At 47.3% G+C, this 12,233-nt stretch overlaps 2 long non-coding RNA genes across 2 annotated transcripts; both read left to right on the top strand.

The window, feature by feature from the left end:
* Window positions 1-462: 462 nt before the first annotated feature.
* LOC132709297 (uncharacterized) lies at window positions 463-5,411 on the top strand. Its single transcript, XR_015730459.1, has 3 exons — window positions 463-748; window positions 1,319-2,873; window positions 4,057-5,411. It is a non-coding gene; the product is annotated as an uncharacterized LOC132709297 (long non-coding RNA).
* Window positions 5,412-11,275: 5,864 nt separating this feature from the next.
* LOC148111627 (uncharacterized) lies at window positions 11,276-11,748 on the top strand. Its single transcript, XR_015730458.1, has 2 exons — window positions 11,276-11,341; window positions 11,461-11,748. It is a non-coding gene; the product is annotated as an uncharacterized LOC148111627 (long non-coding RNA).
* Window positions 11,749-12,233: the final 485 nt, after the last annotated feature.

Genomic DNA, 12,233 nt, shown 5'->3' with positions numbered 1-12,233 from the left:
TTCCTTGTCAGAAGGTCGCAAATTGTGATCGCTTGACTTTGGGACACAGCAACGGTCATAAATCTGAACCAGTGGCCAAGCGTCTGATGCTGGGCTTTTTTTTTCTGGCAGCCAGCAAACACTCTGCTGCCCATTGGGAGACTAAGGAGACTATGATAGATCTATCACGGACCTATAAGTCCTCATCAGTTAGCCACACCCTCATCCCATGTATCCTCCCTTTTTTTCCCTTTCCTTTTCATAGGCTTTATGTGTATTTCTCTTTAGCCAGGTTCTTCCTACATAAACCAAGATTTTTATGGAACCCTAATTCAGTGAAATCACAATCCACTAGTTTCTAGGCTTTTTTTTTTCTGGCAGCCAGCAAACACTCTGCTGCCCATTGGGAGACTAAGGAGACTAAGATAGATCTACTTTGGACTTATAAGTCCTCATCAGTTAGACACACCCTGTTTGTATTAAAACGGTTCATTTGGCCATCTGTTTTCTAATCCTTTCTTCCGTTGGTGGGGGGGATTTAATCTATCTGGATTGGCCGTCTCTTCGAAAATGGGGAAAGAATCTGATTTTTCCCCCAATCCATTTTTCCACCTGCACAGAAGCACCAGAGAGTTATGGAAGGCGCTGGCCGCAGACCCCTATGCTAACCTGAAGATCATGAAGCCCCTCCTCAAGGGGGATCAAGGATCAAGACCCCAGCACCAAAGCCATCGGGAGAAGAAACAGCAAGTCTACCATGCCCATTGCAGTAAGCCCTCAGCCCGCGGCTCTGCTTTCCTTAAATCTAGAGGTGGGCCAGGCCTGAGGGAAGGGGGAAGGGGCTGAGCAGAAGAGTCAGCCTCGGGGGGTCTCCTCATCAAGAGCAGGCATGCCCTGGTTGGTGGGAGGCAGTGGGCAAACTGGTGGGGGCTGAAATTATTTAATTCGTTTTTAATTCGTTTTAAATTTTTTGTATTTATGTGTTTTATCTTGTGGCTGTTCACCGCTCTGAGTCCTTCGGGAGAAGGGCAGTATAGAAATTTTTTTTAAAAAAAAATTGGAGCAAAATTTGGCATAAGCCCCCACCCCCCAAAATGCACCACTGAAAGTAGAGGCATCTGTGGGCTTCCTCGCCAGAACAGCTTTGATATTCATCCATCCATCCTTCCATCCTTCCATCTATCCATCCAGTCATTCATTCATCCATCGGTTCATCTATTCATTAATCCAGTCATTTATTTATTCATTTATCCATCTATTCCTTTGTTTATTCGTTCCTTTATTCATCCATTCACTCATGTATTTATTGATTCCTTCATTCATTTCTTATTTCTTACAGAAATAATTAAAAAAGAGGAGGGGAAACCAGTTTGTCGTGATTTGGTTGACTTTCGTCAGGAAAATATTTCAACAGGAGAGGAATTAGATGGACCGCCTCAATGCATGGATGTCCGCAGCAAGATGCCTAAGGAGGAAATGAAGGGTCCGGAGAGTTTCCTTCGCTACACTCTTCTCTGGGTGACAAGCGCAGTTGATGACCGGCATGAAAACTGGCCCTGAGATGTTCTTCTGGAGGAAGCAGGGAAAGGAACGAGCAATCAAACACGGTCACTGGAGTTCTCTGAGTCTCGCAGCGATCATGACAAACACAAGAGAAGCCCACAGAGCATAGAAGAAGAGGGTTGAAAAGGAACTTGGAGGTCTTCCAGTCCAACCCCCTGCTCAAGCAGAAGACCCTAGACTCTGCTGGACAAATGGCTGCCTGGTCTCTTCTTGAAAAGCTCCAGTGATGGAGCAGCCACAACTTCTGGAGACAAGTCGTTCCAAGGATGAATTGTTCTCACAGTCAGGAAATTTCTCCTTAGTTCCAGGTTGTTTCTCTCCTTCATCAGTTCCCATCTGTTTCCTCTTGTTCTGCTTTGAGATCTTCTCCAAGAGGATCTACTTGATCCTTCAGATCTTCCAGGGGTGCACCCACCACTCTAGCTGAGTCCATCCTGTTCCTGGTGATTGTCTTCTTCTCCTTCTTCTGTCCTCCCCAGCCTTGAAGACTTCCCAGAGAGTGAGGCCACACCTGCTACTACCTTGGAAGCCACTCACTTCCTGCCCCCCATCTCTTACCTCCAAGGGGTGCTGAAGAACATATCCCAGTCCTCTCACGCTAAAGATCTGGATAAGAGGATACGGCTGAATCATCCATTCCAGGAGAACCTCGAGAATGTCTGGCGTCATAAAGAAGTCTCCAACCTCCGGGTGATACAGCAGCTGAGGAAGAAGAGTGGAGATACGGAGCATTAGCCAAGCCAAGGAACGGAACTGCCCCGAGAGCCTCGACTAAAGATGCCACTTTCAGCCCTTACGGGGAGAGAAAAAGAAAATAAAGACAGTCCTCGGTTAGTGACCACTGAAAGTCACAACGGCACTGACAAAAGGGATACGTCCATTTTTCAGAATTATGACCATTGTAGCATCCTCATGGTCATGTGATCAAAATTTGGGTACTTGCGGGTCCATATTTATGACGGTCGCAGTGTTTCGAGGTTACGTGATCCCTTTTGTGACCATCTGATAGGCCAAGTCAATGGGGAAACCAGATTCACTAATTCATCAGATTGACCACCGTAAGAACTGCACTGCAGCGATTCACTTAACAACTGTGGCAAGGAAGGTCAAACAATGAGGCAAAACTTGCTTAAGAACTTTCGCTTAGCAACAGAAATTTGGGGCTCAGTTGTGGTCATATATCGAGGACAACTTTTAGACGGAAATCACTGAAAGATCTGGTTTATCCTAAGTATTCGACCACGGCATTGGCTTAAGGACTGCTGCGATCACTTAGTGACCACTGGAGGTTCTATGACAGTCATATGTCGAGGACTACAGTATGGCAAAAGGTAATGTAAATGATAGTTGTAAGAACACAAAACTGCCTATAATGCAAAGAGTAAAAGGAAATTGTGGTCATTGAGTCTTCCTTCCTTCCTTCCTCCCTCCCTCCCTCCCTTCTTTTCCCTCCCTCCCTCCCTTTTTTTCCCTCCCTCCCTCCCTCCCTTCTTTTCCCTCCCTCCCTCCCTCCCTCCCTTCTTTTCCCTCCCTCCCACCTTCCCCACCAACAACTTCTGGAGGGAAGCCCTTCCACCGATTAACAGACTAGCAGAAGACCTTGGAGACCCCCTGCTCAAGCAGCAGACCCTCTACAACAGGCACCCTCAAACTACGGCCCACGGGCAAAGAATACGGCCCGCGGAGTGGTGTGATTAAGCCCCGCCCCTTGCCCCGCCCCTAACTGCCTTATCTCCCAGCGAGCCAGCTGCAAGGCCAGCTGAGGGCCAGCTGAGGGGTGATCTCGCCGGTGCAGCCTGGAAAAGCAGCTCTGGGCTTGTAAAGAACTCCTTCAAATTAAAAGTCTTTAAAAACAATTTAAATGGGGGCTTAGGAAGGAGAAAGGCAAAAAAAATGAATCGGCCCCCTCTTTAAAACGTTGGAGGACCCCTGCTCTACAACCTCAGACCAATGGCTGTCCAGAATATTGGGGTGCATCCCAAGGTCTCCTCACCTCCGAGAAGAAAAGCTTCCCGATGGTCTTCTCTCTTAGATCGGGACGGGGCAGGTAGGTGTTGGCCTCTCTGAACATCACCTTCAGCCCCAGTTTAGAGAAGCTGAATAAGTTCCCAAAAGAGCAAATATGGAGAGCTCAGACGAGATCTGCTGGTTAGGGAGAAGAAAATCACCAAGCTAGAGAAATCATGATCTGAATTCAATTACTCAATGAATTACTCCATTTAGAGAATTCCTCAACCTCCCTCTCGCCTCCCACTCTCTCTCACCCTCCCTCTCTCTTTTTCACTCTTCCCTTCCCTCCCTTTCTTCCCCTCTAACCTTTCCTCTCCCTCACTTTCGCCTTCTGTGTCTCCCTCCCTCCTTCTTCCTCTCCCTCTCCCCTCCCCTCCCTCTCCCCACTCTCTCTAGCTTTCTCTCTCTCTCTGCCTTTTCTTCTTCCTCTCCCTCTCCCCTCCCCTCCCTCTCCCACCCGCTGCCACTTGTAGCCAACCTCTTTTGTCTTTTAATTTCTTACAGGACCAGGAAGAAAATGGCTTCGAACAAACCATCAGGAGTCACCGTCATGTCCCAGCATCTAACCTTCTCCAACTGACTGAACTCCTCCTGATAGCCGGCACATAATATTAAATTTTTGATGGCTTGCACTGCCTTGCTAAATCATGAGGTTCATGAGGACTTCCTTGACGGGTCTGCCTTTTAGCGGCTTCTTGCTCTCCCACAAATTTTGGAAACATTCGTCAGAGAGTTCTGAGAAGAAGAGACAGACAGAGATTGATGGGCAATTTGATGGGACAAGTCTTCTCAAAGCGAAGAGAGAAAAAAATGTGCTTAGACCAGACTGATCCTGAGGGAAGGGTCAAACGTGTCATAACTCTCGAGTCCCTGATCTTCATGTTCTTAGACAACCGTCTTGAGGAGGAACTTTGAACTCCATATATGGAATTGGAATTTTTTCCAATTCCATATATGGCGGAGGGGGTCAACTTATTTTCCAAAGCAGCAGAAGGCAGGAAGAGAAGCAACGGATGGAAGCTACTCATGGAGAGAAGCAGCCTGGAATTAAGGAGAAACTTCCTAACAGTGAGGACAATCAACCAGTGGAACTTCTTGCCACCAGAAGTTGTGAGTGCTTCATCACTGGAGGCTTTTAAGAAGAGACTGGATAGGCATTTGTCTGGGATTGTGTAGCATCTCCTTCTTGAGCAGGAGGTTGGACTAGAAGACCTTCAAGGTCCCTTCTGGCTGTGTTCTGATAGATAGATTGATTGGTAGTGTGGGGTGGGCTGATGTGATGGGACAAGGTGGTTCCATAGGTAGCCCAGCCCTGTAGCGCCTATACCTGGATATGAAGGCAGGACGGTGTCTGGTGAGCGTTTACTCCCCCGAGGCCTTTCCCTCTTGGGCCTCCTTGGAAAGGGAGGGGGCTCTTTCAGGCCAGGCTTCATCTCCCCCTGAGAAGCCTTCAGAGGGGTCCTGGCAGATGTCCTGCGCACCAAATCAGGTAGCACCAGCGCTGGAGGCTGAACCTTCTTCCTGACCTCCAATTGAACTAGGGAAGACATCACAATCAGAGGCAAGGCCTCCATGGTTCTTTGACTGGCTAAAGAACCAGATGGGTGGGAGCCAGAGAAGAGGACTTCCTGATTGTCCCACTGACGCAGGTCATTGTTGCTGATTTGTAACTCTGACTCCTTGCTGTCCTTCTTCAGGAAGGGAAGCTTTTTCAGCCTATGATCCATCCTGTTGTGAAGAGTGAGTGTTGGAACTGGAGTAGAGTAGAGTAGAGTAGAGTAGAGTAGAGTAGAGTAGAGTAGAGTAGAGTAGAATAGAATAGAATAGAATAGAATAGAATAGAATAGAATAGAATAGAATAGAATAGAATAGAATAGAATAGAATGAGCTGGAAGGGATCTTGGAGGGCTTCTGTTCCAGCCCCCTGTTCAAGCAGGAGAACCTATAGCATTTCGGATAAGTGGCTGTCTAGTTTCCACTCTAGGGATTCACTTAACAACGGTGGCAAGAAAGGTTGTAAAATGGGGCAAAACTCACTTAAGGACCGTCTCGCTTAGCAACCTCAATTTTGGCCTAGATTGTGATGGCAAGTCAAGGGTTGCCTGCGTTTCAGTTTCCTTGCAGACCATCCAGAGTCTCTTCCTTTGTGAGATGGACAATCCTTTCACTTAGATGAAGAAAGAAAGAAAGTTTGTTTTGAAGGGGGGGGGCGATTTTGGTGATTCAATGCAGCTTCTGGTTTCAGAGCTGAGTTTGCTCCAGTTGCTTTAAACACCGGCAGCTCTTTAAATTTCGAGTTTCTTGGCCTCTTCCGCTTTGAACAACCTTCATGGCATCAGATCTCCCTACCGTCAGTTTTGCACCTAACCATTCCTTCTTTCTCACGGGGTTACACGGCACATCAAGGTGTCTGCGCTTTCTCCAGAGATTTGAGCTGCCATTCACTTGCTGAACGTTTTCTGGATTGGACACAAATAGTTTCTTTACTGGAAGAGACTTTAGACATGAAATAAACTCTAATAAGTCAAACAACAATATGAGAGCGGGTTACGTTCAGGGTGCCAGCGTCTGTGAGGGATATACCCTATTAATAATGTCTTTGTGTATTTTGAATGCCTTCACTGAACATAATTATCTGCTGTTTCCATGAGTCACAGCTATTGTCTTAATCAGTTGAACTTTGAACTGAGTAGAATTCTCCAGTTATTTCAGAATAAGAGAGTTGGAAGGGACCTTGGAGGTCTTCTAGTCCAACCCCTAGCTCAGGCAGGTGACCCTACAATCATCTCAGACCAATCTCTTCTGAAAAGCTTCCAGTGTGGTTGGAGTTTCAACTTCAGCTTCAACTTCTGGAGGCAAGTTGTCCCACTGGGTGAATGTTCTAACGGTCAGGAAATCTCTCCTTAGTTCTAGGTTGCTTCTCTCCTTGATGAGTTTCCACCCGTTGCTTCTTCTCCCTCCCCTTCTTCTTTGGGGCAGCCCCTGAGATATTGGAAGACTGCTATCCTGTCTCCCCTAGTCCTTCTCTTCATCAAACTAGACATAGCCGCCCTGAGTCTTCGGAGAGGGGCGGCATATAAATTCAATTGATTAAATTAAATTAAATTAAATTAAATTAAATTAAATTAAATTACCCAGTTCCTGCAACCGTTCTTCATATGTTTTCGCCTCCAGTGGTATTAAGACTTCACGGGCTCTTGATTCTCTCCCTCTGTTTACGCAGCCCAGAACTGTGTTGGCTTTTTTGGCAGCTGCTGCACACGGCTGGCTCCTATCTAAATGGTTGTCCACTAGGACTCCAAGACCCCTCTCACAGTCACCACTATTGAGCAAGGGACCACATCTACGGTACCTGTGCATTTGGTTTTTCTTCCCTAAAAGTAGAACCTTGCTCTTTTCACTCTTGAATTTCATTTTGTTAGATAGCGCCCAATGTTCAAGATCTGTCAAGATCCTTCCGTATCTTGAGCCTATCTGCTGGAGTGTTGGCTATTCCTGCCAGCTTGGTGTCATCTGCAAATTTGATGAGTTCCCCATCTCTCCCCTCCCCACCTCTCCCACCAAGCCATCAGTGACCGTCTGATAGGCCAAGTCAATGGGGAAACCGGATTCACTTAAGAACCGCGTGACTAACTTAACAACTGCAGGTCGTACAGTGGGGCAAAACTTGCTGAAGAACTGTTTCGCTTAGCAGCAGAAATTTGGGGTTCAGTTGTGGTCGTAAGACGAGGACAATCTATAGAAGGAAATCACTGAAAGATCTTGTTTATCCTAAGTATTCGACCATGGCATTGGCTTAAGGACTGCTGCGATCACTTAGTGACCACTGGAGGTTCTATGACGGTCATATGTCGAGGAGTATACTATGGGAAAAGGTAGTGTAAATGACAGTTGTAAAAATACAAAACTGCCTATAATGCAAAGAGTAAAAGGAATTTGGGGTCATTGAGTCTTCCTTCCTCCCTTCCTCTCATCCGCCCTCCCTCCCTCTGCTTCCTTCCTTCCTTCCTTCCTTCCTTTGTTCCTCCCTTCCTTCCTTCCTTCCTTCCTTCCTTCTTTCCATCCTTCCTTCCTCCCTCCCTCTGCTTCCCTCCTTTCTTCCTCCCTTCCTCCCTCCCTTTGCTTCCTTCCTTCCTTCCATCCTTCCTTCCTTCCTTCCTTTCTTCCTCCCTTCCTTTCTTCCTCCCTCCCTCCCTCCCTCCCTCCCTCCCTCCCTCCCACCTTCCCCATCAACAACTTCTGGAGGGAAGCCCTTCCACTGATTAACAGACTAGCAGAAGACCTTGGAGACCCCCTGCTCAAGCAGCAGACCCTCTACAACAGGCACCCTCAAACTACGGCCCACGGGCAAAGAATACGGCCCGCGGAGTGGTGTGATTAAGCCCCGCCCCTTGCCCCGCCCCTAACTGCCTTATCTCCCAGCGAGCCAGCTGCAAGGCCAGCTGAGGGCCAGCTGAGGGGTGATCTCGCCGGTGCAGCCTGGAAAAGCAGCTCTGGGCTTGGAAAGTACTCCTTCAAATTAAAAGTCTTTAAAAACAATTTAAACGGGGGCTTAGGAAGGAGAAAGGCAAAAAAAATGAATCGGCCCCCTCTTTAAAACGTTGGAGGACCCCTGCTCTACAACCTCAGACCAATGGCTGTCCAGAATATTGGGGTGCATCCCAAGGTCTCCTCACCTCCGAGAAGAAAACCTTCCCGATGGTCTTCTCTCTTAGATCGGGACGGGGCAGGTAGGTGTTGGCCTCTCTGAACATCACCTTCAGCCCCAGTTTAGAGAAGCTGACTAAATTCCCAAAAGAGCAAATATGGAGAGCTCAGACGAGATCTGCTGGTTAGGGAGAAAAAAACAAGCTAGAGAAATCATGATGTGAATTCAATTACTCAATGAATTACTCCATTTAGAGAATTCCTCAACCTCCCTCTCGCCTCCCACTCTCTCTCACCCTCCCTCTCTCTTTTTCACTCTTCCCTTCCCTCCCTTTCTTCCCCTCTAACCTTTCCTCTCCCTCACTTTCGCCTTCTTTGTCTCCCTCCCTCCTTCTTTCTCTCCCTCTCCCCTCCCTCTCATCTCTCTCTCACCTGCTCTCTCACACACACCTTCTCTTCTCTCTCTCTCTCCCCTCCCCTCTCCCTCTCTCCCTCCATCTCTCTATTTCTCTATCTTCTCCCCCCCCCTCTCTTTCTCCCATAAAGATGGCCTGGGTACTATCTACAAAGTTCTAATTTTATCAAAATGTTTAGAAAGTTCAGCAACAACGGTGTTGTGCTGATCTGAAACAGTGTGTAAACTTGCAGATGATCCTTGAGCCCTTCTAGAGAGCTGGAGAAGTGCCAGAGGAGGTGGAAGAGAAGGAAGGTTGCCCCTCTCTTCATCTTCACCAAACCAGGTGTCTGCCTAGAAAATCTACAACACCACACAGCCTATCTAGCAAAATGCCCTAGATTGGTCATCTAGATTGGTGTTGCTTGATCTCAGACACTTTAAGATGTGTGGACTTCAACACTTCTGGCCTGAGAAGTCCAGAAGGAGCTGCTAAGATTGAACAACTCTGGTCTAGATCAGGATTTCTCAACCTTGGCAACTTTAAGAGGTGAGGACTTCAACTCCCAGAACTCTCCAGCCAGCATACTGGAGTTGGGGTCCCCATCTTTGGGGCAACCATGACCTGGATGATTGACCATCTCCATGGACATTGAACTGGGAATAGGTGTGCTCTGAACTTGTGTGTTCTCCTGCAAACTTCAAGAAACTTCTGCATGGCTATTCTGCTATTGGAGGGACTAACCTGTCTCTCTTCCTTCGTAGGACGACATCGAACTGAGGAATACCTCCATCACCATTTTTGGCATGCTCCTGAAAGGACTGAAGGAGTTACGGAACAGTAATATGGCCGAAAACATCCTGAACAGCCTTATTCCCCTCCTCATACAACTGTCAAATGATCGGACAAAAGAGGTGAGTTGAAGGGCTGGCTAAGCTGAGCTCCTGCTCTGATCATGCTACCTTCACAGAGACCACTCTGTACCCCCATCTTCACTCAGAGCAACGTGGTTGTACCACGTGGACACTCTGGAGAATGCAAAGACATTGTAGACAATCCTGAAGTTGTGGGGTCCTTGGTGCTCCCTGAACTTGGTTGTTTCCTTGAAGACCTTTCCTGACCCAACTAGGTGACAGGATCTCCCTCTTTCCTCCCTCGGCCAGGTCTCCAGGAAGACCCTCGACTCCTGCGTGTCCTTTATGAACTGGGGGGGCTTTCCCAGCAACTTGTTTGACTATGAAATGTATACCAGTCTTCATAGCATGTACTCCAACATCTGCTACATGGTTGTAAGTAGGAGCCAAGCTGGCCTGTTTTCTTCCAGATTAGAGTATACTAACCGTTTATTTCTTTATTTTGCCCTGCCTTTCTTATTTTGATAAATAGTTCAAGACGGTGGGCATCCCTAATACTTCTTCTTTTCTTCACAACAACCCTGTGAGGTGGGTTGCCCTGAGAGAGAGGGACTGCACCAAAGTCACCCAGCTGGCCATCGTGACTAAGGAGGGACTAGAACTCCCAAAGTCACCCAGCTGGCTTTGACCAAGAAAGCAGCCCCTTGGTTAAAAAAAAAAAAAGGAAGCTCTATAGTTCATTGGCTTGTTTGTTGCCTTGTTTTCCCCAGATGAATAAATGCAAGCAAAACCTTCCTGCGATGTTGGATCAGATGCTGGGATTCCTGAGGAGCCGGAACTCTTCCCATCGCGAGGCAGCTGCCCTCTTAATTGGTAATCACCAATGCCAACTCTGGAAGGAGGGCAGGAAAACCCACGACAGGCGGGCGGCCTTATCACCAAAAGGATCTATGCAGAATTAAGCCATGTCGCTTAATCAGACTGGAAGCTGCTCTTATACCGTGTGGCTTCTCCGGAACGGCTACGATCGCGCAACAGTTTCTCAGGCAGTTCCTGCCCTCTTTCTTAAGGGTATCGCTGCCGTTGTTAAGTTAGCCACATGGTTGTTAAGTGAATCTGGCTTCCTCCCGGATTTGGCTCAGCCGAAGATCGCAAAAAGTGATCTTTGACCCCCAAGACACTGTAAGCGTCATAAATACGAGTCGGTTTGCCAAGCATCCGGATTTTGATCTTGATGTGGCAATGCTTCCAAGTGTGAAAAGCAGTCGTAAGTTCCTTTTTTCAGTGCCATTGTAACTTTGAATGGTCACTAAATGAACTGTTAGAAGTCGAGGACTACCTGGCCTGTATCCCTCTCTCTTGTATAGGCAAACCCACAGCCGTGGCTTTTTCTCTGGAAATATTTCCAGCTGGCCTCCCATTCTAGTATTAACTGGATTCAAGGCTGCTTAGATTTTTTTCCAAGATGATGGTTGTTTGCACAGTCCTAGAACATAAAGTAATAGAGTTGGAAGGGACCTTAGAGGTCTTCTAGTCCAACCCCCTGCTAAAGCAGGAGACCCGATTCCATTTCAGACCAGTGGCTGTCCAATCTCTTCGTTAATCTCTTCTTGAAAGCCTCCAGTGAGGCCTGGAGACAAAAACAGAGGAAGAACGGCTACCCCTCGTCCTTCTTATTATTAGACAGACCCAATCCCTGGAACCATCCCGTAAAGTCCCAAAGCGACTCTTCCAAGTGGAAACCAATGAATGGCGCGTTTTTTTCCTGAATCAGTCGATTTAGCCGTCTCTGTTAACCCCACCAACGTTTTCTTTTTACGTGCCCAGGCTGCTGCGCGCAATACATGCAACGGGAAGTGATGACTTCAAAACAAATGAAAGAAGTTTTCCTGGGTGAGTTTCAAAGTTCCCTCGCTTGAAACAAGGAGTTTTTCTCCAGAAGCTCTGTCGCTGATCAGGGTTGGTTCTCACGGTTGATCCCGGAAATCCTTTGTTTTTTGGATTTGTTTCAGGTCTCCAGGATCTGCAAGGCGATTCCGAAGCCTCAGTGGCTCAGGCTGCAGCTGACTCAATGCAAGAAATCTTTCGGCAGTGTGGCCATCTGATCAAGCCGGGTCTTGTTAGTAGTCAACTCCCCTCCAAAGGCATCAGGAGGATCTCCGAGACCAAGCAATAATAGTTTCATAGTTTCATAGTTTCCATTATTGTCATGGCACCTCATAGAATGAAATTAAGTGCCATCCTCACTGTATATTATACTTTTTAAAAACCCTATAAAAATAAAACAAAAACACACCTCCTTCACATTGTATGCAATTGAATTAAAAAACCCTCGTATTGTATTCATATTGCACTGTACGTAGAATTGTATAGTTACTGCTCTGGGATAGAAGCTGTTTTTCAGCCTACTTGTCCTTGTTTTTATTGTCCTGTACCGTCTGCCAGATGGTAATAGTTCAAAAAGAGGGGGGCCCAGGGTGAAATGGATCCTTAAGGATGCTTTGAACTTTCTAAAGCCAGCGGGAGCTATAAAGCTCTTCCAAAGTGGGGAAGGGGCAACCCATGACCCTCTGGGCACCTGCCTTCCAGCTGGTCTTTGGGGAAAGCGAGGAAGCATGAAGATAATTCTTACATCGCGAAGGACCACGAAGGAACGTCGCAGAAACAAGACCTGGCAGGGAGATTGTGGAAACAGGCCCTGGAGATAGACAGAACAATTTAATGTCAGTGCTTTGGAGAATAATTGGACCCCCTCTTCTTTGGGGTAGCCCCTCAAATACTGCGA

This window comes from Pantherophis guttatus, chromosome 18, assembly GCF_059756535.1.
Source record: "Pantherophis guttatus breed Tessera chromosome 18, ASM5975653v1, whole genome shotgun sequence".
Classification (NCBI taxonomy): Eukaryota; Metazoa; Chordata; class Lepidosauria; order Squamata; family Colubridae; genus Pantherophis; species Pantherophis guttatus.
The sequence above is the reverse complement of the archived record's forward strand: the minus strand, read 5'-3'. Positions and strand labels throughout refer to the sequence as shown.